Source organism: Nicrophorus vespilloides, unplaced genomic scaffold (genome assembly GCF_001412225.1).
Source record: "Nicrophorus vespilloides isolate i.1.1-1 unplaced genomic scaffold, Nicve_v1.0, whole genome shotgun sequence".
Lineage (NCBI taxonomy): Eukaryota > Metazoa > Arthropoda > Insecta > Coleoptera > Silphidae > Nicrophorus > Nicrophorus vespilloides.
Window position 1 is genome coordinate 263,783 of NW_017097317.1, and position 22,492 is coordinate 286,274.

The 22,492-nt window shown below is 31.7% G+C and overlaps 1 protein-coding gene across 2 annotated transcripts in view; it reads right to left on the reverse strand.

The window, feature by feature from the left end:
• Positions 1-15,872, reverse strand: part of LOC108559796 (lachesin) — a 61,526-nt gene extending 45,654 nt beyond the window's left edge. The window contains exon 1 of one of the 2 annotated variants that reach the window (XM_017917151.1): positions 15,522-15,872. The gene's annotated coding sequence lies outside the window, so the exon portion shown is untranslated. The remainder of the gene's footprint in view (positions 1-15,521) is intronic. The other variant, XM_017917150.1, reaches the window with a different exon arrangement.
• Positions 15,873-22,492: the final 6,620 nt, after the last annotated feature.

Sequence of the window (22,492 nt, forward strand, 5' to 3'; positions counted from 1 at the left end):
TTGTCTTACTTTGGTCCGTATCATGGTCGCATTTTTATCCATAAAACGGAATATTTTATGAACGATTTTACACTAAGTTCCAAAATACGCTCTCAATTTGACTTTGCATTAAGTTTTGATCAATAATTTAGTGTTTCAAAGATCGATCCTACCCTATTCCACACCAAAAAAATAAATAAATAGGGAAATACTACCTACAAAATTAGATTACCAATTCCTTGGAACATACAAATATTTGAGGATACACGTTTTTAAAGCAAACATATTAAAAAAAAGGTCTTTAATGCAATTCTTGCATAAGGAAAAAAAAAATGAAAATAAATTTATTGTAAATTTTCACAATCCATAAATTATGTAAGTAATATATCAAATATTTTTAAAAAGATAGATTATAAAACCGATAATAATATAGCTACAACAATATAAGATCAATTTCCCAGTGTTAGTTAAAAAATATTTCCTATCACTGTATTTTTTTTCTGTATTTTGTTAGTGGAAAATTATCAACATGTTTAAAAGATATTAATCAAGTTTAAACACCAATTGTTAATTGTTGATAAAGAAGGTGAAACCGGACTAAGTGAGTTATTGTTGTTAACTTATAAATTAAATTAAATCTTTTGATTGTTCTAAGTCTATACATTAAATTAAATTTTATCTGATCTTTTTGTACATGAAGATTTTAGAATCAATGCGCAAAATTATTAAAGGTATTATCAACAATTCTATTTGAAAATTAGTTTAACTACATTATGTGTATGTAGTATATACGTATGATGTGAATACAATTTCTTTGATTAATAATACTGTTCGATAAATGGATAATTAATTACGCTGTCGCCGGAGGTTTATTCAAACAAAGCAAACCAGCTTCTGATGTTCGAGTTGCCAGACCGGGATTTTCTTTTCCATTTGCGATTTTCTTCTATATGAGCTTGTACATGTACGTATATATGTATATGTTATGCATAGGGCGTGTAATGTGGATGGAAGTTGTGGTAAGTAGTAATAGTTCGTTATTGCACTGGCCGACTACTTAATATCTCTGTTTGCTGTAACTTTGAGCGGTCGCCGGAGTAAAATCCCTTTAAAGTTCCATTAACATTTCAACAGGATGTTTCTGAAGCGCAACACAATGGACAGCATTCTGCGGACGATATCGGGAACCGTAAATTCTGCACCGCGGGTGATGGAAATTTTGCGGCCGTATTAATGGCACCGGGGGTTGGTTAATCCGGAGATGAGTGTGTAAGCAGACCCGGAGATTTGTTTTGTTTGGACGATCACGTATTCGCGCCTTAAGGGTTTACGTGTCCGATGCAGATTTATGAAATATCATTCCACCCCTTTAAGACAGGAGGACCGATGCGACAATGCCACAGGGCGCTCGGGTCGCGCGCCCTCTCGGATCTGACGGAGGCGCCGGGCGCAAACACCACACCACCTCCCCCGCCCTCAAACACATCCAAATCTAACACACACATCTATACACATACAAACATGCACACAAACACACATGCAGTAGTGACCCGTTTTGTCGGGCGGCCGAAATGCGTATTGTGATCTATTATTGTGTAAAGTTCAGCAGCCGTTTCATTAATCACCGATGATATTAATTCCGGACATTCATCAAGGCTTTCCGCTCTTTACGGTGTATTTGTGTACGTTGTATACGTTGTGTGTGCGAGTGGACGTTACACGTGCACATTTCCAACTGACACTACAGCTATTGCTGCTATTCAGACCTTTAAAGACCGACGCACATTAACAGATAATCCATTAAATTGTTTTATACCGAACATCCACCCTCATTCAAGGACGCACAGTTATACGTCCTTTCTCACAAAAAGATCCATCTGCTGCTGAAAAATTATCCTTCAGTACATAGGAATCCATTCAATTATTGTCCTTCAAACATTCAATGCTCTAGTTCTAAATTAATATTTTAGTTATAGCTACTTAATATATTTCATACTTACAATAATGAAATTTTCTTACAGTTTTCATAAAAATAAGTACTTCATGTAAATATACATATAAACATAATTCGTTTGTAAAAGATGTTCGAAAATGAATAATGAGCGGTGGATATATCCGCCATATTCATTACACAGGAAACTTTGCATTGAATACTCTTCCAAAAATCTTTTGTGATTTGATGTGTAATAGGTTAGAAAAAAAAATGGAAATAATATCTTTTTGATTAAAAAATGTATTAATTTGAATTGTATCCATCAATTACATAAAGGAAATCACATGAAAGAAACGGTGAATTGCATGAGGACAATATCAAAAAAAAACGTAGAAGGAATCAGGAAAGAAAACATGGAATATCTATTGATCAATGACAGATAAATCGTCTGTTAGAATGTAGCGGAAATCTTTTGAAGTTTTGAAATGACAAGAGTTCCATTCAAATACGGACAGTTTTATCCTCTAAAGTTTAATCGCACTTTAAATCACTCGCAACAGGGCTTTTTAAATGTTCGTTTTTTTTCTTCCTCTTCCTCTTCTACTCCTTCACATCTCCCATCGTCGTTGCTATTAAATATCTCCAAAGTTTATCTAATTTTTTCACCCTCTATTTATTACGTAAAGTTTTGTAACCAACAAAATATGTAAAAACTTCTTTTTTTGATGTAGGATGGAAAAGTGCCGGTGAGTACTCGGATTCAGACCGGAAACGTTAGTTCGACTTAATTTAATGGCGTCCGGCTTTTACGAGTTCGACGGGGAATTTTAACTATAAAACGAAAATATTGATAGCGCTGCCCCCTAATTAATGTTTAGTAGTGATTAAATTGAATAGTTGATCATTTTATGCGGCCATGTAATGCAATCCGGCAATATTATTGCTGCCACCGGAAATATAGGTACACGTGCAGCACGGTTAAATGTGTAATTGCTGTTTAAAGGTTCTCATGATTCTGGATTTTCGTAGAATAAAACATATAGATTTATAGACTACGTGTTTTCAATGATCTAAGCAAAATTTGAAAATAGTACAGAAAAGAACCATTAAAATAATAGAAAAAATTGTCCAACAAATGATTTTATTTCGTATTTATTTCAATCAATCTTCATATAAAAATTAATACTTTAATTTCAACATAGTTTGAGAAAAAATGCATTAGCTTGTTTATATAATATTTAATGCATAGCAAAAACAATTTGCAAAAAAATATACAGGTTAGTCACACCTGCAAACATGAAATTACGTTAAGGAAAAGTATTAAGTACACGTTATTTATATAACATATTTCCTGTACCTTTTTGTTAAATATAATTTATTTTTTAATTATAGAATTTTTATGACAAATATTAATATATTTTCTCTAAAAATCATTGACTTGGAAAGAAAAATAAACTGTTTTAAATTTATAATGGAAAATTATCTAAGTTACAAATATTCACTTCAAATTTTACTGTTTGGCAATGAAAAATATCAATAGAGTTTTTACGGTGCATCAAATAAATTCGCGTGACTGAACTATCTCGCATCATGTTTGATATGTTTCCCTTGTCATTTCAACAAGAGAAATTCAGGAACAAAACAAACTGAATTTTGTGCTCCATTGTCTGTTCATTGCTGGTTTAAATATAGTAGTAACAAACACTGTCATGGAATTTATTTATTTACAAATATTAATATATTGGAAAGTTTTATAAAATAAAAGGACATCGAATATATTTATATTCAATAGAAATATATTATATAACAATGTTGAAATTACATCAGTATAAATTTATTTATTTTTTTTATAATATTCATTTCGATTAAAATCCATAATACCTAGGTATTTCGTAGAATACTGAATTATGCTATTTTTTAATAAGGCAACAACTGCTATGGTCATTAGCCTGGATAGTAAAATACTAATATATAATTGGTAAAAATAAAAGTATGATTTTGCTATTAATATACAATCAGTACTCGACTTACGCGTTTTTAGTTTTTTCTAAGCTCTAACACCTCTTTCTTCTTTAGTCTGAAAATATATATGTTTATTGGTATGTCCAATAGATAAATTTAAAATATTTTTTTTGCCAAAAATGCAAAATTTTGTGTTTTCTTCGACTTACGTGCAAACCTTCGGAAGCATTGAATCGCGTAAAACTAATTCTAAATTATACATGTATTGTGGTAACATTTTAGCTGATTAAAGTTTGGTTTAACTTAAATGATACTTGTGATCGAAGGGAATTAAGGATCTGGGCGTGTGTGCGCTTGCTGTTTCTATTGTTGATACAAGAGTAGAGAGAGGGCGGATAAAAGGAAATCAGGCTGATTACGGATGGTTCTCGTTTAGCAAGTCCTGGTCCGTTACTTTTACAACTACTTGCCAAGACAATGTAATTAAATGGCATCCATTTGTAATTTCGGAGCGGCGTGCAGGGAATGTAGACGGCGTTACATGGAGAAGGTGTGACTACGCGGGCCGTCGGAGTCCCATCGGGGCCGCCAATAAAAACGGGGGCCCTTCGTAGGGACCCATTGCCATCCTCTCAAACTCCCCCCGCAATTCTCCGCCTTCTCCATCCCTTTAGCCTAGGACTCTGTCAATACTTAGGAAGAATAATTAGCATAGAGACATGCAAATCAAATTGACCTTGCGTTGCGTTCGTGGAGGTGGGGGGTTGTTTTATTGTGGATGGAGGCGCGTTATATAAATGAGGCCGCGGATGCTGTCAGCAGCAATAATGTGTCCCGTCAGATCGGCCGACGTCGCCAATGAACTATGAGAGAGTTTGGAATCGTCAGCGAAAAAACTCTTCATTAGCACTCGGAAAATGATCGCTGTCAGCGGCAGGCAGCCACCACTCTGTCGGTCAATCATTCAGTCATTATGGCCGATACCCCCCAGACAAAACATATTATAGCTAAACAGATATATACCCGATCGAAATCTCTCTCGATACGCTCTCCAATTGCAATTTTCTGGCCTATCCCCAACCCCCCGTTTTGCACAAAAACCAACGGTCCACCACCCCCTGAACATCTATATATTACTCTGTCCCACTGTTAAGGCATACGAACACAGTCGAATTTTGGCCCTGCATACACACGCATACAAGCACTCACAGCTCTCATCGCAAGCCAAACGTTTAATTAAAATCGTTGCTTTTTTTTCGGTAATTAATCTCACAATTTATTACTCACGCAGTAGAACATTTTGTTTCCGGAAACAACCAATACAGAAAAAAATATACAACGAATGCCTCGTGAGTTATTTTCAAAAAAATAAATACGTTACCTAAGGTATTAGTATTAAATTCATGAAATGTTCTTCAATTACATTCGAAATTTTTAGTTTAAACTTAAATCCAGATAAATTTATGCTACAAACTTATTTAGGTAAAAAAAATATATATTTTTGAAAATTTCTTTCTAAATTTATTTAAAATATTTTATAATTTTTTCATAAAAAAATACAACGAATACCTCTCATGAATTATTAAAAAAATACAATACCTAAGGTACTAGTATTAAATTCATGAAATATTTTTCAATTCCATTCGATTTTTTTAGTTTAAATTTATCAATTATTACATTTTCGTATAAACTTTAAGTCTTATAAATTTATCGTACAAATGTATTGAGCTAAGAAAAATAAAATATTATAACTTAATTAATTAAATATTGTTAATTATTTTTATATATTTTTAAACTTTTCTGACATTTGGTCATAATTATGTCCAACAAATTTGTTTAAACTTAATACATTATTTTACACTTTTCATTGAAATTTATGAAATATAAATTACTTAATTTTTTATATATGTATAATACTGTTATATAACATAGGATATATATCATAGGATATATATCATAGGATATATATCATAGTTGCAATTGATTTTGCAAAACCCGTATTTGTATTTTATACATTAATATTTTATAATTCCATTACAGTAATGAACAATTTTTTTTATATAACTATGTCAAATTTGTGTTTTTATCTTCTTCAACTATGTATATACAAATGTAATTATTTTTCGGACAGATTCAATAACCACACGTAAAAAAAATGTCAATTTCAATTTAAATCTAAATATATTTAAATACTGATTTTTAACTTTATATAAGTTTTATGTTAAATTGTGCTTAAAATTAATTTATATTTAAATAAATTACAAAAAAAAATCCATACAAAACAAAAATTGAATTTATATTTTTTTTATTTCAATTATTTATATAAAAAAAAAATAATTGGTCAATAGACTAATTTATTTGAATTTTATTATTTATATAATATATTTTACTTTACTACTTTTCACAATTTTAAAATTGTCTTAAAAGAAACGTTACAATTTTGTTTTTATACAACTTATAAATTTAAACTTTATACAAAATTATTTGATTTGCCAATATTTTATTTAATCGTTTGAAATATAATTAATATATAACAATATTATGAAAAATGAAGCAATTAACTATGAGAGTTTTTTTGAGAAATTTGTGTTTGAAAAAAAAATGTATACAAAATCAAAATATTTGTACACTTATTTGAACCTTTGTTGAAAAATTGGTACAATAAACAATTTTCACATTAAAATCAAATTTCGTGTAATTGCAAGTTATTGTTTGTTTATTTTTTATATAAGAGTTTTTAATAAAATAAATCTAATTGTGTGGAGAGATAGAGGAAAAAAAAATGAACGTAATTGGATGAAATAAGGGTATTGGGAGGGTGAAAGAGAGAAAAAAAAGCAAAACAAAAACACACATATTTTGGTGATTAGGTTGGTGTGAGGAAAAGTAAATGGCTAAGCACTCGAGCAGATGTTCTCAGTTGCCAAATGGCGCACGGTCTGAGGGGTGGATGTTGAAATATCGCAAAACCGCTTTTGATTCAGTATGTCCGAGGATGGATGGTGGAATGGAAGGAAGTAAGGAAGGACCCATCAAATCGCCATAACAAAAGGGTTGAAGAACCGGCGGACGGCCGTTTCTTCGTGCGTTTTCTATATCTGAATAATTCAATAAGCGCCACCCCCATCCATATGTGCGTATGTGCAGAAATTGATTTGTGATGGATTGCGAATATCGACAGTTAAGTAAGATTGGATGCAAATTTCTCGCATGCGGTTATCCGAAGGGCGGAAAGGGAAGACATGCACGGGAAATTAATGTGGCTACTCTCTCTCTCCTCTATACACACATATAACAAAACTTATACAAGCGCACGCATGCAGACGTATACTCAAACAGGGGAAGGGAAATCAATTTAACGAGTGCCTACAAAGATACGTTATTGATAAGATGGACGAGCGCGTTGATTGCGAACATCCCCCAAAACGCCCTTAAGGGAGATGCCCGATGCGACGGCCAGGGGCCCAACGAATTTCCACAGACCCATCGCACATTCATAGGATTCGAAATGACTTTCCCTTCATTATTAACATAAAACCAGACAAAAAGAAAATACGAAACAAACATAAGATTCAAACTGTAAATGGAAAATTTCAACGCAGGAACATGCGACGAAACATTTCCAATCTTTTTACAGAATAAAAGGTTTTAAATTTTCTATAGTAATTTAATTTAATACTAAGCAATGGCTTATTTAAAATATATTTATTTTTACCTAATTCAAAATGTTCTTGCTTGACCAATTAATAAAAATAATTCATAAAATCAAAGGATCAACCATAATAAGAACTTAATGTTAGTATAAAGTAGGTTTATTTATAGAGTAAAGTAAGTAAAGTATCTTAATTGAATTTTTATTAATGAATTATAAGTGATAATGGTATATACTTTTGGCATGGAAACAAACCATAGGTGAGGATTTTAATAACTGTACAAACTGCGCATCCACAATTAATATAAGTTACTGCTGACGTTGTATCTCGCCATAACAGAATTGCAATAAAACTGGCATACATAATGTACGTGTGTGCAGATATATATATACATATAACATCTTCCTCACTCGCACGCGTTGTCTCTCATCCCTTTCTTTCCATTTCAACCCCGTTGCTTTCACCTCGTTTTTTCTTCCGTTCTTGTTGTATATTAAATGAATGAATTTATTAGAATATGTTCCGTCGGTTACGGAACCAGAGGATACAACCGCAAGTTTCCGGAGGGTGCCGAAACGCGTACCGCGCACCCTCAAGCATCCGTCCCGCGCACGGCACCCCTAAACTAATGGCTTTTAATAAAAGCCGTGACTATAAAAATGTTGATTTACGCTCGAGTTGCGACGATTACTGATCGCAAATTTTTACTGTCGACGACCCCAAGGAACAACCCCCAACCCCGTGCCGTAATAATATTTCTAACGTGTCCTAATTAAACATTCTTCAGCCTCCGCCGCCTCTTCACCCCGACGAGGTTGGCGACACCGTCCACAGGGGTGGCCATCCCCGTCAGCAACGTTTATCATCGACACGCTATACACCAAAAACGCCCCTTATCACGACAACACAAATCAACGGAATTATGGCTCGCAACACTTAAGAGTTAATTCGCACGAACGCACGTATAAATTCCCCTCCTCCGCAGGACGTAGCGCGCATCCTTTCTGCGATATTGCCACTCGCCGTGGCCACTTCATAAACTTTGTCCTCCCAATCTGCATAAGTGCATCCAGAAATAATTAAATGGCAATGCAGGACGACTCAAAGAAGCATCCCTCAGTTTATTTGTTTAGCCTAATTACAACCCTTAATTTGACTTTCTGGTGGTGGTGGATGGCGACAATGTATCCATCCATCCGGTTCGCCGGTAATTTCCAATCGAGGTGCAGCGAAGAAGTTAAGGTGGAGGCGCCGGGTGGACATCGATCCGCGCGCAAAAACGCGATCCTCATCAAATAATAACACCGGTATTCCAGGAAGTTCGTTAACTTATTTAAATCTACACTTCACTTACTCCCCCAACTTTATCATTGAATTATCATTTAATTCCATCCCTCTGAAACCCCATCTTTTTCAATCCAACCTACCCCCCTCTCAACTTTCACACTTTAGTCTCTCTCTCTTTTTTTTCACCCCTAGTTTATAATGTTTTACTTGTATTGCAGTTCGCGAGCACTGCAGAACTACACAACTTCGTAATATTTTCTACACTTTAAATTACACATTTAGTAAATTGTACTACAAAAACAAATAAATAACAGTCAGTTCCACAAAGAAATAAAAAAATGTCAAAGTTATGTAATATCCACATAAGGCAACAACTTTAAATAAATTTTAAGTAATTTAATAAGTTAAAACAAAATAACCAAAATCGATTTATAATCACGAAATTGAATTACTAAATTTGTCATTAAAACCAATCAAAACGAAGATCTTCAATTTAAACCCTTTTAAGAGATTATCATAAAGCTAAATATACAAGCCATAGAGATTAACGGGAATCGCTTAATCTTTTAACCTGCAAACAATATTACGACAACCCAAAGTTTTAAGCTTTCTGATACCTTCATATAATAAGATTTAAATTAATAGACTTTCTATAAAAAAAGTTCGTTAAATCATTCAAATGATCAAAAATTTTATTTTGTACAAAAAATAAATAATTTTATAATAAAACAAAAATTAATAATAAATATGAAATTAAATAACTAAAATTTAACAAATTGCCAGAAATACTCAACACAACCGAAAAAAGAATCGGTTGAATAAATTTTGTAAAAATTAAAAAATTAAAGAAATTGTATTATGTTGATATTTTTTTAATTGTAAAGGTAAATAACAAATATATTCTTTATAGACAGAAATAACTGAACTAAATATTATTATTAAAATGTATTTTTTGTAATACAAAAGTGAATATGTATCGAATATTAATTAGAAAGAAATTATAAATTTAAATGTGTTTATTGTAAAAACATGACGCAGAAAAATCTATATGTTTGTGACAATTGGTCATTCCAAATTAAAATTCATTTCGCGTTTCGCGTATTTCTGAAAAAAAAATATATTTTTTGATGTCCAATAATTATTTACAGTACGTTCAATTTGTGAAAACAAAAAAAAATTGCTACAATTTTATTATTTTTCAAATTGTCAATCAATGAAATTGGAACTAATATTAATTTACATTTAAATAAATATAAATTAAAATTAAAAATTAAATAAATGTTTGTAAATAAATTTAATGAAATTAATTAGATTTTCTACAAGTAATGTTATTTTGTTTTAACTTTATTTTCATAATAAACGAAATTATTGTATTTGCAAAGTTAATTGTAAATAAAATTGCAATTTCAGTTGATAATTAAGAAATGCCTAATTAAAATCGATAATACGCGACTTCGGCAATTGCAATTTCAGGGGTGGAAAAATTGGCCGCAGAAATAAATAAAGAGGGAAAAATGCGCTCAAAGGAATTCCCAACTAATTGAAAAATTTTCCTCATTCTACTCACCCGACGATATATTTATAAACATGTATATACATATTTATTTTTTTTCTTTCCCTCGGCTTCGTTTTATATTTCCCGAATTTATCATTTCATGCTTTTAATTTTTATCGGATGGTTAATCGTTTTTTTACGACACGCCAAATTACTTTTAAATTGACTCAATAAAATTGATTTTAATTGCGTATTTCCATATACACATTTTTTTTATTCAATTACATTTACCTTTGATAATGCAAACTGTAGATGAATATTATAGATATACCACTATCAAATAAAAAGGAACTGAATGTAATTTTTCTTATGATTTTCATTTACAAGAATTTTTTTTCGAATAAAATTGAATAAAAGTCATATTTAACGGATATTGATTAATCCTCATATATATGGTTAAAAAAGCGAACCTACGTCAAATGATAAAACCAATCCTTATTTGGGCATAGAAACGCCTTTTTGTGGGTCAATTGCCTTATATGGTGACGAAATCGCGAAATCAAATTTTCAAATTTGAAAAAAGTTGTCCTGTCATGAAAAAAATACGTCATCAAGTATCAAATTGAGTAATAATTAATTAATTTGCTCATTTTGATAATAAATTAATAAACTTTGAATCTGGCGATTCGAATTTTAAGAAAAAGTTAAACGAAAATAGGGACAAAATAAAAATATATAAGAACAGATGGATTTTTTGGCTGAAAGGAAATTATACCGTCGAGTAAACTTTTAAACTGCATTTTAAAATTAGATTTGTCGTCGGAATAGAATGAAGCGGAGGCAATTTGAAAAAATAGCTAAACTAATGACAATGCTTTCGGTGTATTAAAAAGTTGAAGAACTTTTTAAAAGAGAAGCATTTTGCCTCGCATAAATAAATAGTGTTGAGAAGTTATCGTCGTTCGCGAAACCGGAAACCGTTCAGGCCGAGCAAGCGACTTCCGGTTTCGCATTTGTCCATGGAAGAGAAGCGTTTAAAGAGGACGGAATCGGAAAACGCGAATTTCACACAGTGTGGGAGGGATTCAATTGAAAATGGGTCCGAAACGTAGAGCCTTGTTTTATTTTCCACACGTAATCCGATCAAAAAGTTTTGTAAACCGTTTCCGCTTTGGGGATGCCCCCTGACCCATTGTAGCAAAGCATTCGGCAATCATCGTCCAAACACGCACCGGTATTGCATAATTCCGTTTAAAGCGGATGTTATTTATTCTTTTTTTTTGCAAGGCCGTAAATAAAGATGAACGCCTTAAGAGATGAATTTATATTCATTCACAAGGCGCAACTGAAGGGAGAGTTTATCCACGTGTTTAAGGACACAAAGATTTGTTTTTGTTTAAGACAGACGTAAAAATAAAACAACAAAATACATTAAATCCACGTGTGTAATTTACGTAATCGAAAATTGTGTAGGAAGTCTCCATCAGAAAGTCTGGGCACTTAAACTGTTGAAAGTGTCATGCAATTTTTAAATGCTTCGGTTCGGGCCTTTGCTTGCTCTGCTCAGATTCCTGCCTGAAATGAATTACAGTTTCAGAATTAAATTTATTACGAGCACAAACTCCGTTTAAACGCTTTTATGTTACCTGACTTTTTACCGAACTTCGCGAAAAAATACGATGTGCTTTTTTTTGCGCGGCTGATAGTTCTCTAACTTCGGCTTTCCTAAAACCCTGTATTTCCATTTTTTGCTTTTACATTGAACTCCATATAAATTACACGACCCACCGAAATATACCCTCCATTGTACTCACAATATGTGATATTTTACTGATCACAATTCCATTTCACAAAACGTGTTTATTTATTTGTTTTTTAAAAAAAATCTGCTTTTTTACATAAAAGTATTGAAAATATGGATTTGCGTAAAACCATTGCATTTTATTTAACTTACTTTTATATTTAAACAAATTTATCTACTGTTTTTACTTATTTAAGGTTCAAAATAATTATTTATGATTAAATATTATTTATAAAATATATTTTAGTATGAATTTTGTAAATTATTATAAAAATATTTTGTATAATTTGTTATAAATATTTGATTACAACAAATTTCCATGTAACATACAATTTCTCAAAATATTTCACAAAAACGTAAACTATATATAAATTTTATTAAATGAAAAAGGTAAAATGTAAGCACGTAAAAGCGAAAATAAATGAACTTTTCTATTTAGAGTATTTTTTTGCTGATCGTAATCCCGTTTCATAAAACGTATCAATTTGCTTAAAAAAAATAATCTAGTTTTGATACATAAATGGGATTCGTTTCCAATCTAATTGATATTTATTAATGAATACACGTGTTTATTGATTAGTGAAAATAGTATTGCAGTTTGACTGACATGTTAAAATTTTACTAATTACAAACGTCTATGTCCATTGATTGAATTGTTCCAGTTGAATAATCAGCTAGAACGCAACACAAATATGTTTCTATTCACAAAATAGTTGAATAACCTTGAAAATACAAATTAACCTTTTTATTCATAAAATCATGATTATATAATTATTTAATTTAATAATTATATAATTTAAATAGTAAACTTTTCTAAAACTTCGAATACAATTTTTTAATACACTGTTTTAAATCTTGAATATATCAATTTATTTGCTTTGTTCCAGGATTTTGTCGATTTATTCGCGTGAAAAGTGATTTTTTGATCATTTTACTCGGAATCATGTAAAAAAATAAACGTCTGTACGTCATTTATAAGTTTCCTGTATCGAACGTTCATTTAAAGTGAAGGGAAAGTACGAAATCTCGTCGAATGCAAATCCATTTCTGATACAAGGAAGAGGTGCGAAAGTAACTGCGACGTAAGCGGAAACGGCAAGATTATTCTCTATCCAGGAATTAATTGAATTTCCGCAATGAGACGACTTAAACAAGCGAAAATTCACTCTTAACTGGAAGATTACTTCCACAACCTCCCACAAAATTTTACAAAATTTCTTTATTTCTTTCATGTTGAAAATTATGATTGCCCAAAAAATAAAAATTAGTTTTATTTTACAAAAAAAATAAATTTTCATTCAATAAGAAAATCTAATCTTTATTTTATAAATTCAATTTAAACTTCAAACAGATTTTTTTGTTATTATTATTTTAATAAATATATTTGCTTTCCGTACGAATATTAAATAAAGGTGTTTTACAAAGGCAATATCACATATTTCACTACGCTTGATTTATTTAGGTTCTTTGTAAGTTCTCGGTCCGTTATTTAGTCTCTTTTTTTTCGAAGTAGCAGAACAATTGTTGTAATTTGTCGGCGCTAAAGATAAATATTGTTTGAGCGTTTAAAAATATACAGAAATGTTTACATTGGACCGAAACAAATTAGGGCAGTGTAAATTAATTATACAAAACCATTTTTTTTATCCTCACGTCTTTTTTCTCTCTCATATAAACTTGTTTGTATATTCAAAAATTATTAATCGACCCGGTATGTCCATATACACTTATTCCGATGTTTAAGTACAGTATGAAAGAAAAACTATGTCCCATCAATAATTTTATAATAAATATGGTAAAGTAATTTCATAAATGGTAAAGTTATATATTATAAAAACCAGTACTCGTTTGGCGTCTGATGGGATATTTTACAGTTAATCATTTGACGCATTTGACTTCAAATAAACTAATTAGAAATTATTTAAATTATTAAATTTTAAGCTGAGAATGAAAAGATCAAAATAATTTTATCAATATTTTTCTTGTGATATTTTAAGAGTAAAATGAATTAATACTTGAATGAATTTACTTTATAATTGTTGATTTTTATTGAATTTATTTAAAAAAGTTTGAAAGAATTGAATGAATGAAAATAAATTTGACAAAAAAAGTATATTTTACGAGTGCGAAGGAATGCAGTAAAAAAAAATCGCAGTCGTCTTCTATTTCTCAGAAATACACACTATTTATTTATGAATGAACTGGAATGAAACGTAGTAAAAAGATGTGAAGAAAATTCCGATCTCTGGTCTAGACGATAAGACAAAAATAATTTATTCTAAATAACATGGAAGACAAATTTGAATAGAACTGCATGCATTATTTCTATGTCTGGCCTATTTATTTCAATGAAATCGTTTCATTTTCTTTACACAAATTACGTAATGTGATTGCAAAAGTAACAAGTCAAGTGATAATTAAATTAATGATTAAAAAGTGGTAACATTTTGGATTAATACGGTTAATATATTCTATTAGTATTTATTGAAAATGTATGCTTCATAATGTAAAAATAACATTTATTTTCTCAAAAAAAAAGTTTTGTATTTTAACACAGATTAAATATCAAAATACTGTGAAATAAAAATAATAAAAAATAAAAGTAGTGCGAATTAAAACAATTTTAAAAGTTATTTTTAAAGCGCAACAAAAGTTCGAAATATTTCCGCAAATTAAGTTTTTACACAGTTTTCATAAATTTTAATAAGTAAATATTAGTGAGAAATACAAATGTGCAATTTTAAACTAGATTTAAAAGTTTCATATTTTGCGCGTTGACAGTTTGAAATTCTTACAAATTGCTTAAATCGAGTTTTTCGAAATAGAATTGTCAATAAATAATATATAAAAATATATTTAGAAGTATCAAATTTCCAAAAATATTTTTGAAATTTGCGTTAAAAATTCGAATTATATCTAATTTCCCAAAACAAATTTGAACAAGTTTGAAATATTAAAATATTTAGTTTAAAACAAAAAAGAGAGAAATAAGAAAATACTTAGTTTGAAGTGAAAATAATTAAAGATCAAAATATTTAGGATGAAATAAAAAGTATTCACTATGTGTGAAAGTTGCATATTTTGCGCGTTTAAAGTTTGAAATACTTACGAGTTGTATGTAATTTTCGAAAGCAAGTTTTGCATAGTTTTAACTGTAGTTTCGCAAGTGATTTTTTTTATTAAAGAAAAATATTAAGTGAAAAAAAAAACATTTTTAAAGAAAACTCGTATAAATGTTCGTAATAGTGGTTTATTCAATTTTCTGTTAATTGTTGAACTTAGTTTTGAAACAAAGTTGCGGCTACAACAAAGTTTCCAGTTTGTGCTATTAAAAATAAAATACTCATATTTGTGTGCATTTAGGATAAAAAAAAATACAAATATTATGTGATAAATGTTTTTTGAACTTACTTGGTGGATGATGCGAAGAAGTTGCACGATGGTCCTGGTACGTATTTCTGTCGCACACTACGTTCGGCTTTGAGGGTTGCCGTCCCGATCGTAACGAGGGGTGGTTTTGTACTGAAGGAAGACCGCGTGCCGACACTCGGTGGGGGCCGCGACCGTGGCCGAACCGGGCAGCGAGCCTGTGGGAGCGGCGTCGGCCCACACCACGCCTCCAAACACTGAAACAAATGCGACGTGAAGTGAAGTAACTGTTGCTTTCCCGGGACCCCAGAAAACGGGATGCCTCCCTCACGGAAATCTGCACAGGAATGCAATTTCATCAAGAGCACAGAACGCAGGAGTGTTTTCTCAGTGCGGATCACAAGGCTCGGCCACACGGAAAACAAAGTTATAAGTCGTGGTTGCGCTTTCATTACACACACGTACGCATATCCACACACACACATACACACACACGAATATATACATACGCACACCCATCTACGGTGAATGTGAACAACGTATCAGCATATAAAAAAAGAAGGATGGAAACCGCACATACGCATACACACACATGGTTAGTTGCAAGGGATGGAATGGAACGGGAAAACCGCCGTGCAGAAAAATACCCGTTTGAGTTGCGATTCCGCGCGGAGTTGCCCTCGCGCGATCCCTTTTTGCGAACCTTTATTCCCTAAATGCAGAAATTACATTAGGGGTAAGTTCGTCCCTTTCAATGTACGAGCGAACGGGCCCGACTTTTCCCCGCTCTCCCCCGATTGCCTCGCTTTGCCCATCACTAACAAACCAAGATTAACTCGGTCTTCTCTTCGAGAGCACTTTCTGAGACAACGGTTTGCACCATACATCCTTTCTACAAATAATATTCGACAGGTATCAATTTAGATTTTTCATTAAAAAAAATATCTGACAATTTAAAATATTAAATATGAAAATTTAAAATTACTTAAATTTGACAGTTTATTTTTTTTAATTTGACATGGTTTTATTAAATTTAAGGGTTTACCCTTTGCGGCGAATATTTTCTCCCTATCCTATACACTTAGCTTATGCTCAATATCACTGTGGTGGTGCAATCATCGAATCTTAGTTCTAAGTTTATTCTCTTTTTTTGCAACTAGTGTAAAATCTATACGAAGTTTATTAGAATACTAATTTTGTCTATTAATAAATTTTCTAAAACTTAACTTTTTGACTTATCTAGTTATTTGTTTAAATCATATACATTTCTAATCTATTGCTTATTGAGAAACATAATAATATAATAAAAGTTAATAAATGTTGTTATGTGGGGGAGAAGAAATCGTTTTTCGTTGTTCAAGTTTTGCCTGTTCATGTATGTTCAGTATTATAGAGACACGGCAATTCGTTCTGTAATATAAAAATATTTTTATTTTATAAAAATATTTTCGGGCATATCCAGCATACAGGAATTCTTCAAGGCAAATTGCATTCAATATTGTATAAAATATAATATCTTTGTCTTTTGTGGGATCAATGTGAAGTGTGCGCTTTGGGGATGCTTCGAGTACTATTCCAACATCAACATAAATGATCTACATTTCAGATTTTCATTCATTTCAACAATTTTTAGTTTTTTTTTTTTTAATTTATTAAATATGATTTTTTCGAATTTTCCTTCGTACTGTCACTGCCTGCTATGAACCTGCTGGATGTCTCACCTTTCCTACACACTCTTCGTACTGTCATCGAGTCGCCTGCTACGAGCTGTAGAAATTGAAAAAAAAGTGAATAGGATTTTCTTAAAAACATTTACATGGGTTTTTAAAAATATCGTTAGGTTAGATTTGACATTAGAATATAAAAATAGTTTTAATTTAATGTGTAAATAAAGAAAATAATGCAAAAATAATAAATTTCCAATTTGTTTTTTAAATTTTCATCATTTATAAAAAAAATAGTGAAAAATTATATTTTGTAATTATGATGTGTATTATATTATAAGTAAGTTAATTATCATTACTTATAATTATCTAATTAGAAATACGTACATACGTCTCATTGAGTGGTAGTCTCTTTTTTGTAATAATCTTAATTGGTTGTAATAAATACGATTCTCTGGAAAGTTTGTATATCCAGTTTATATATGTTTGTGTATGCGTTTGTGAGACTTTGGCTTTGTGTGAAAATGAGCAAGAGGCATGGAATGCACGAGAGTGAGAGAGCTGGCGAGAAGAATGGAGGGTGGAAATAAAATAGCTTTAGAGAAAGAGAAAATTGTTATTCCTGTGGCGGTAAAATCGTTCGTAATTCATATGCATATTTATAGCCGTATGCGTAGGTACGGGAGGCTGTGGTTGTGACTGCAAGCGAGGGCGGCAGTGGATCGGCGGAAGAGCGCGAAGGGCGGAAGGGTGGCTGGCTACGGGCCGCAATTGGAATACAATGGCCCTGGGCCTCGGGTCGGTTTTCCGCCCATTGCATGGCCCTCACCGACAACACCAATCTTGAAGTCTGTGTGCGGGTAATGGTTTACATACAACATTTATGCCTCGCCCGTCATAGAGCTGCTAGTTTTCCATGATCGTAAAATATACCGTATTTCTTCTTTATATGATTACGGCCCCATAAAGGACTCGGTTACAAATTTATTTATAAGGGCGCGTGTGTCTGCGCAGGGGTTTCTATCAGAGAGAGAGCATGGGCCAAACCAAGGGACTAAGGGATTAAATGTGGTCTGGCTGAGTGCGATAGAGACCCGCTGAGTTATGACCCCGAGGTGTTGGACCCGCGATCATCTTTGATTGTTATTTCTTCGCTTTCCAAAAAAAATCTATAAAAAAACAGAATTGCTCGACCTAAATAGATAAATCCATATACTATTAATAATACCTATGTATAACTTCTTTATAAATCATTATTTTAATACATATATAAAACAACTTCTTCCACTACTTTGACCTAGTATATAATTAATATTACACTCTTTATAATATATAATTATTATAATAAATAAGACTTTTTGTTTGTTTTTCTTTTGATTATTAAATATGGATATTTTTTTATAGATAATAATGAAAACTAAGGTATATACATTGTTTTGATACAGCATTATGTATCCAAACAGTTTTTCCTTTAATTAATTCCTGTCTCGCTGAATTTCTCTGCTGCGAGAAAATGGAGGGATAAATAATGAATAATCAATGAAAATGCAATAAAATAGAAAAGTAATCCTGTGTGCGCCTTAATATCCTGCAAGGATGTAATTATATTTTGAATGGAAAGAAAGCTAATATTTGAAATTGCTGACATGGCTAACTATGTGAGGTATCTGTTTGATGCAAGCTAGTATTCTTGCAATTTTAGTTAAGGGTTAATAATAAGCTGCGCGTGTACATTTTTGTTTTGCTCCTATTCCTTTTTTCCCCTTGCTCATCGTCTTCCTCAATCTCGCAGTGGCGTGTTTATACTGTTTTATTTTATACACCCTACGTTGTTGGGCAGCTCGCTTGTATTAAATCGGAAGGAATTCTTGCAGATTTAGGGGAGGGTGGGAATGGGCGACTTGAGGCCGTTTTCTAATTGCTGGAAGCGGCATTTCGCCCTTCGATGTTTAATAACTCGATACCCCTGCCGTTCGCCTCTGACATTATTCTTCGTTGGAGCCATTAGCATAATGCAATGGCCCCTATTAGCGTTGACAAGGCCATAATAAACAGATCCTTTATATGTTATCGATGGTGGTGCGAACGCGAACAGGGCGCGACCTTTAAATGTCGCCCTTGTTTCAACATATAATGGAGTCCCAATATAAACCGGCCCAGGATTCTGGATGCGCTAGTCTGAAACAGTGACCGATACGTTATGATAGCACCACCTATATATATGTATACATTCCTGATACTGATCGGAAGGATAGGGATAGGGATTGGGTAGCGGACACCCTTCCTCGGAATATAAGAAAGTTCCGTACAGTTATTTCATTGCTATTCAGTGCACGGGCCGAAAATGGTGCCGGGGAAAGGGTGGGTCAGAGACCCTGTCATTCTTGTCTTTCCGCACTTCCATCGGTTTGCAGGACCTCTCCCGTCCGTGGCGCGCCATAAAAATGAGACAATTTATGGCCGCCATACAGGAAAATAATTAATCGACCCCGCAACATTTCATTCGATAGTTACAATAGATCCAGTCGGCTGACGAGCGATTTGACAAGGCCATAACATTGACGTTGGCACTCAATCTACCAGACCGACACTCTATCAAACCACGAGATCAGGTGCAGCCGGGCCAGCAGATCTCCCCCTCACCCCAAATGGACCATAACCCTTAACGCAACGCGCGCGCTTCCGTCGACGTTAAACTTGACCCAACTAATACGTGCATTATACACGCGATGAACGTGCTTGCTTCTGTCAATTATACCAATTATGCCTTTTCACATTTGCTTACAAAAATTAAACAACACATTTATTTGTGCATTTCCTCTCAACATCTCTTCACACATCAAATAAACTAAATTAAACAATATTGTTATTTACTTTCAACTAGGTTTGTCGGCTTTGGGACATCGATTTATTTGAAGAAATTTATAAAATTTGACTAAAAATATTAAAATTAATTAATTATTTAGTTATTATTTTAAATTTTATATAAAGTTAAATAAAAAGAAAATAAGTTGGTGAAAATCCTTTTGTTTCTATATTTTGATTTATTTAAAATTATTTCTTCATTATTTAAAACTCGAACTATTAAAAAAAAAGTTATAAATTCAAGTGACAAACTGAAGTAAATTGTACGAAAAGTGTAGTTTTTTATTCTATACAACCAGATGATCTGGTTGCATAAGCCACAAGCGTAGTTAATTAATTAAAAGCAAAACCGCGCAAATAAACATCCAATTTACAAATTGGCATATCACTGCACAGAGGGCAACAAATTCATCGCAATATTTTGCATTGCACGTGATAAACGCAATTCATGACTTTAACCGCAGATCCTCCAGATTGCCTTTGTTTATTCTCCATTCGCCATTACTAGCATCTCGTTTATAGTACAGATAGTAATAAAAACGAAACGAAAAAAAAAACACTACATAAACACGATGGCAAACGCTCATGTTCAACCCGCGCCAGCTTTTCAATTAAATTTATTTCAATTACTTGCCAAGTACCAAATTGCCCCTAACATTTCTTAAAGTTTGACAACGAATTACAACTAAATGACAAACGGTACAATAATATCAATAAATACATTTTGTAGAGTGAATATTTAGCTTTAATTTGGTTACTCAATAATGTATTTGTCGCACATACTTTTCCAGATATAAAATTAATCTTAATAGATGATAAAATTTTGATGGTAATAAGTTTTTCATTGTAATTATTGAAATTATAAATTTTGTTCATGAGTTTGAAATAGTCATTAAACAATGTTTTAAATGAACGACACTGTTCGCATTTTTCGAGTGAAAATAATAATAAAGGGAGAAAGGGAAAACTGATGGGCTAGCTGTAAGCACGACCAAGTCTTTGGACTAATTTTGGAGTGGATCAACGCCCTAATCCCTTGCAGGAAAGAAATGAGGGTGGCGGCGTGACTCCGCCGAACAAAATGAATTACGAAGTTTTGTTATTCCATCTGAGCAACCTCTAGTTCAGCGTTTCTAAACATTTTATTCTTTTTACATATAGAAAAAAGAACTTTTTTTTTTTCAAAGCACTTACATCTTTAGTACACCCATTTACACGGTAGATAGTTTTCTGAGAAAAATGTGTAATTCGAAATTGTAACATTTTTAATGTAAAATCGTGTAAATAGAAAAGTATGCAAAAACATTTATTTTTAAACCGTGAAAAAGAAAGTACCGTGTAAAACGAGGGATAGATTATTTTAAACATTTATTTTTTAATTTTTTAAACCGTGTAAAAGCGAAAACGTCTAAAAAGTACCGTGTAAAACAAGGAATGGGTCATTCATTTTTTTTTAACCGTGTAAAAACGAAAACGTGTAAAGAAAATATCTTGCTTAAAAAAAATACAGGTGGGTCTTATAATCCGAATTATTATTTGTGCATTTTACTAATGTCAATATATATAATTTATAGACAGACGTTTCTTATATACAGATACTTATAACATACAAGTGCATATATACATATGCGTCTTATACAGATATCTCTAATATACATATGCGTCTTATATAGCGAAATTTTTTATATACATTTTTTTTAATTACAAAAATATATTTTTTTTACTTAAAGGTTAAAACGTGCTCACCTACATGCATCGATATTTCTAAAACAAACACGAAAAAACTTTCCAGACACGGTTATTAATTTCAAGGTAAAAGAAACGATTCATTTATACTTTCGCTATAATTACGATGATATCAACTAAAATTTCAACAAAATTGCATTTTCAAGGATTTCTTCTTTTTCTTATTATTTGCAATTAAAACTGTGATATATAAATAAATACAATTTTGAGTTCCGCTATGATCGAAAAGTGTACCACAATAATATTTGCATATATTCAATTTGAAGTTTACAGTATTCCTTCCGATATTCACTTCTTCCCTTTACGTTTTGTAATTGATACAGAAAATATTATTCTGGCTTCACTTTTTATTACTTTTCCAAATTAGCTATAATATGTCAATACTTATATTAGTAAAAGATTATGATTAAAGTAACAATTAAATTAATAATATTTATTAAAAAAAATTAACAAAAACAATAAATTAATCAGAATGCATTTAAAAAATTACATAATTATATTATAATTTAAACAATTTGTATTAAATGTAAAAAAAATAACAGAAATATTTGTACACAAAGTTCAAATTGATTTTTTAGTTCTAACTATGTTCTAAATTGATGTACATATTTGTAACCTTAACGTATATATGACAAGGAGGAGCGGCTTAAAACTGTATAGAAAATTATGCGGTTTCTGCTCATTTACAAATTCATTCTTATTCACTTGGCAAACTTTAAAAGAACGTTGGCCTTAAAA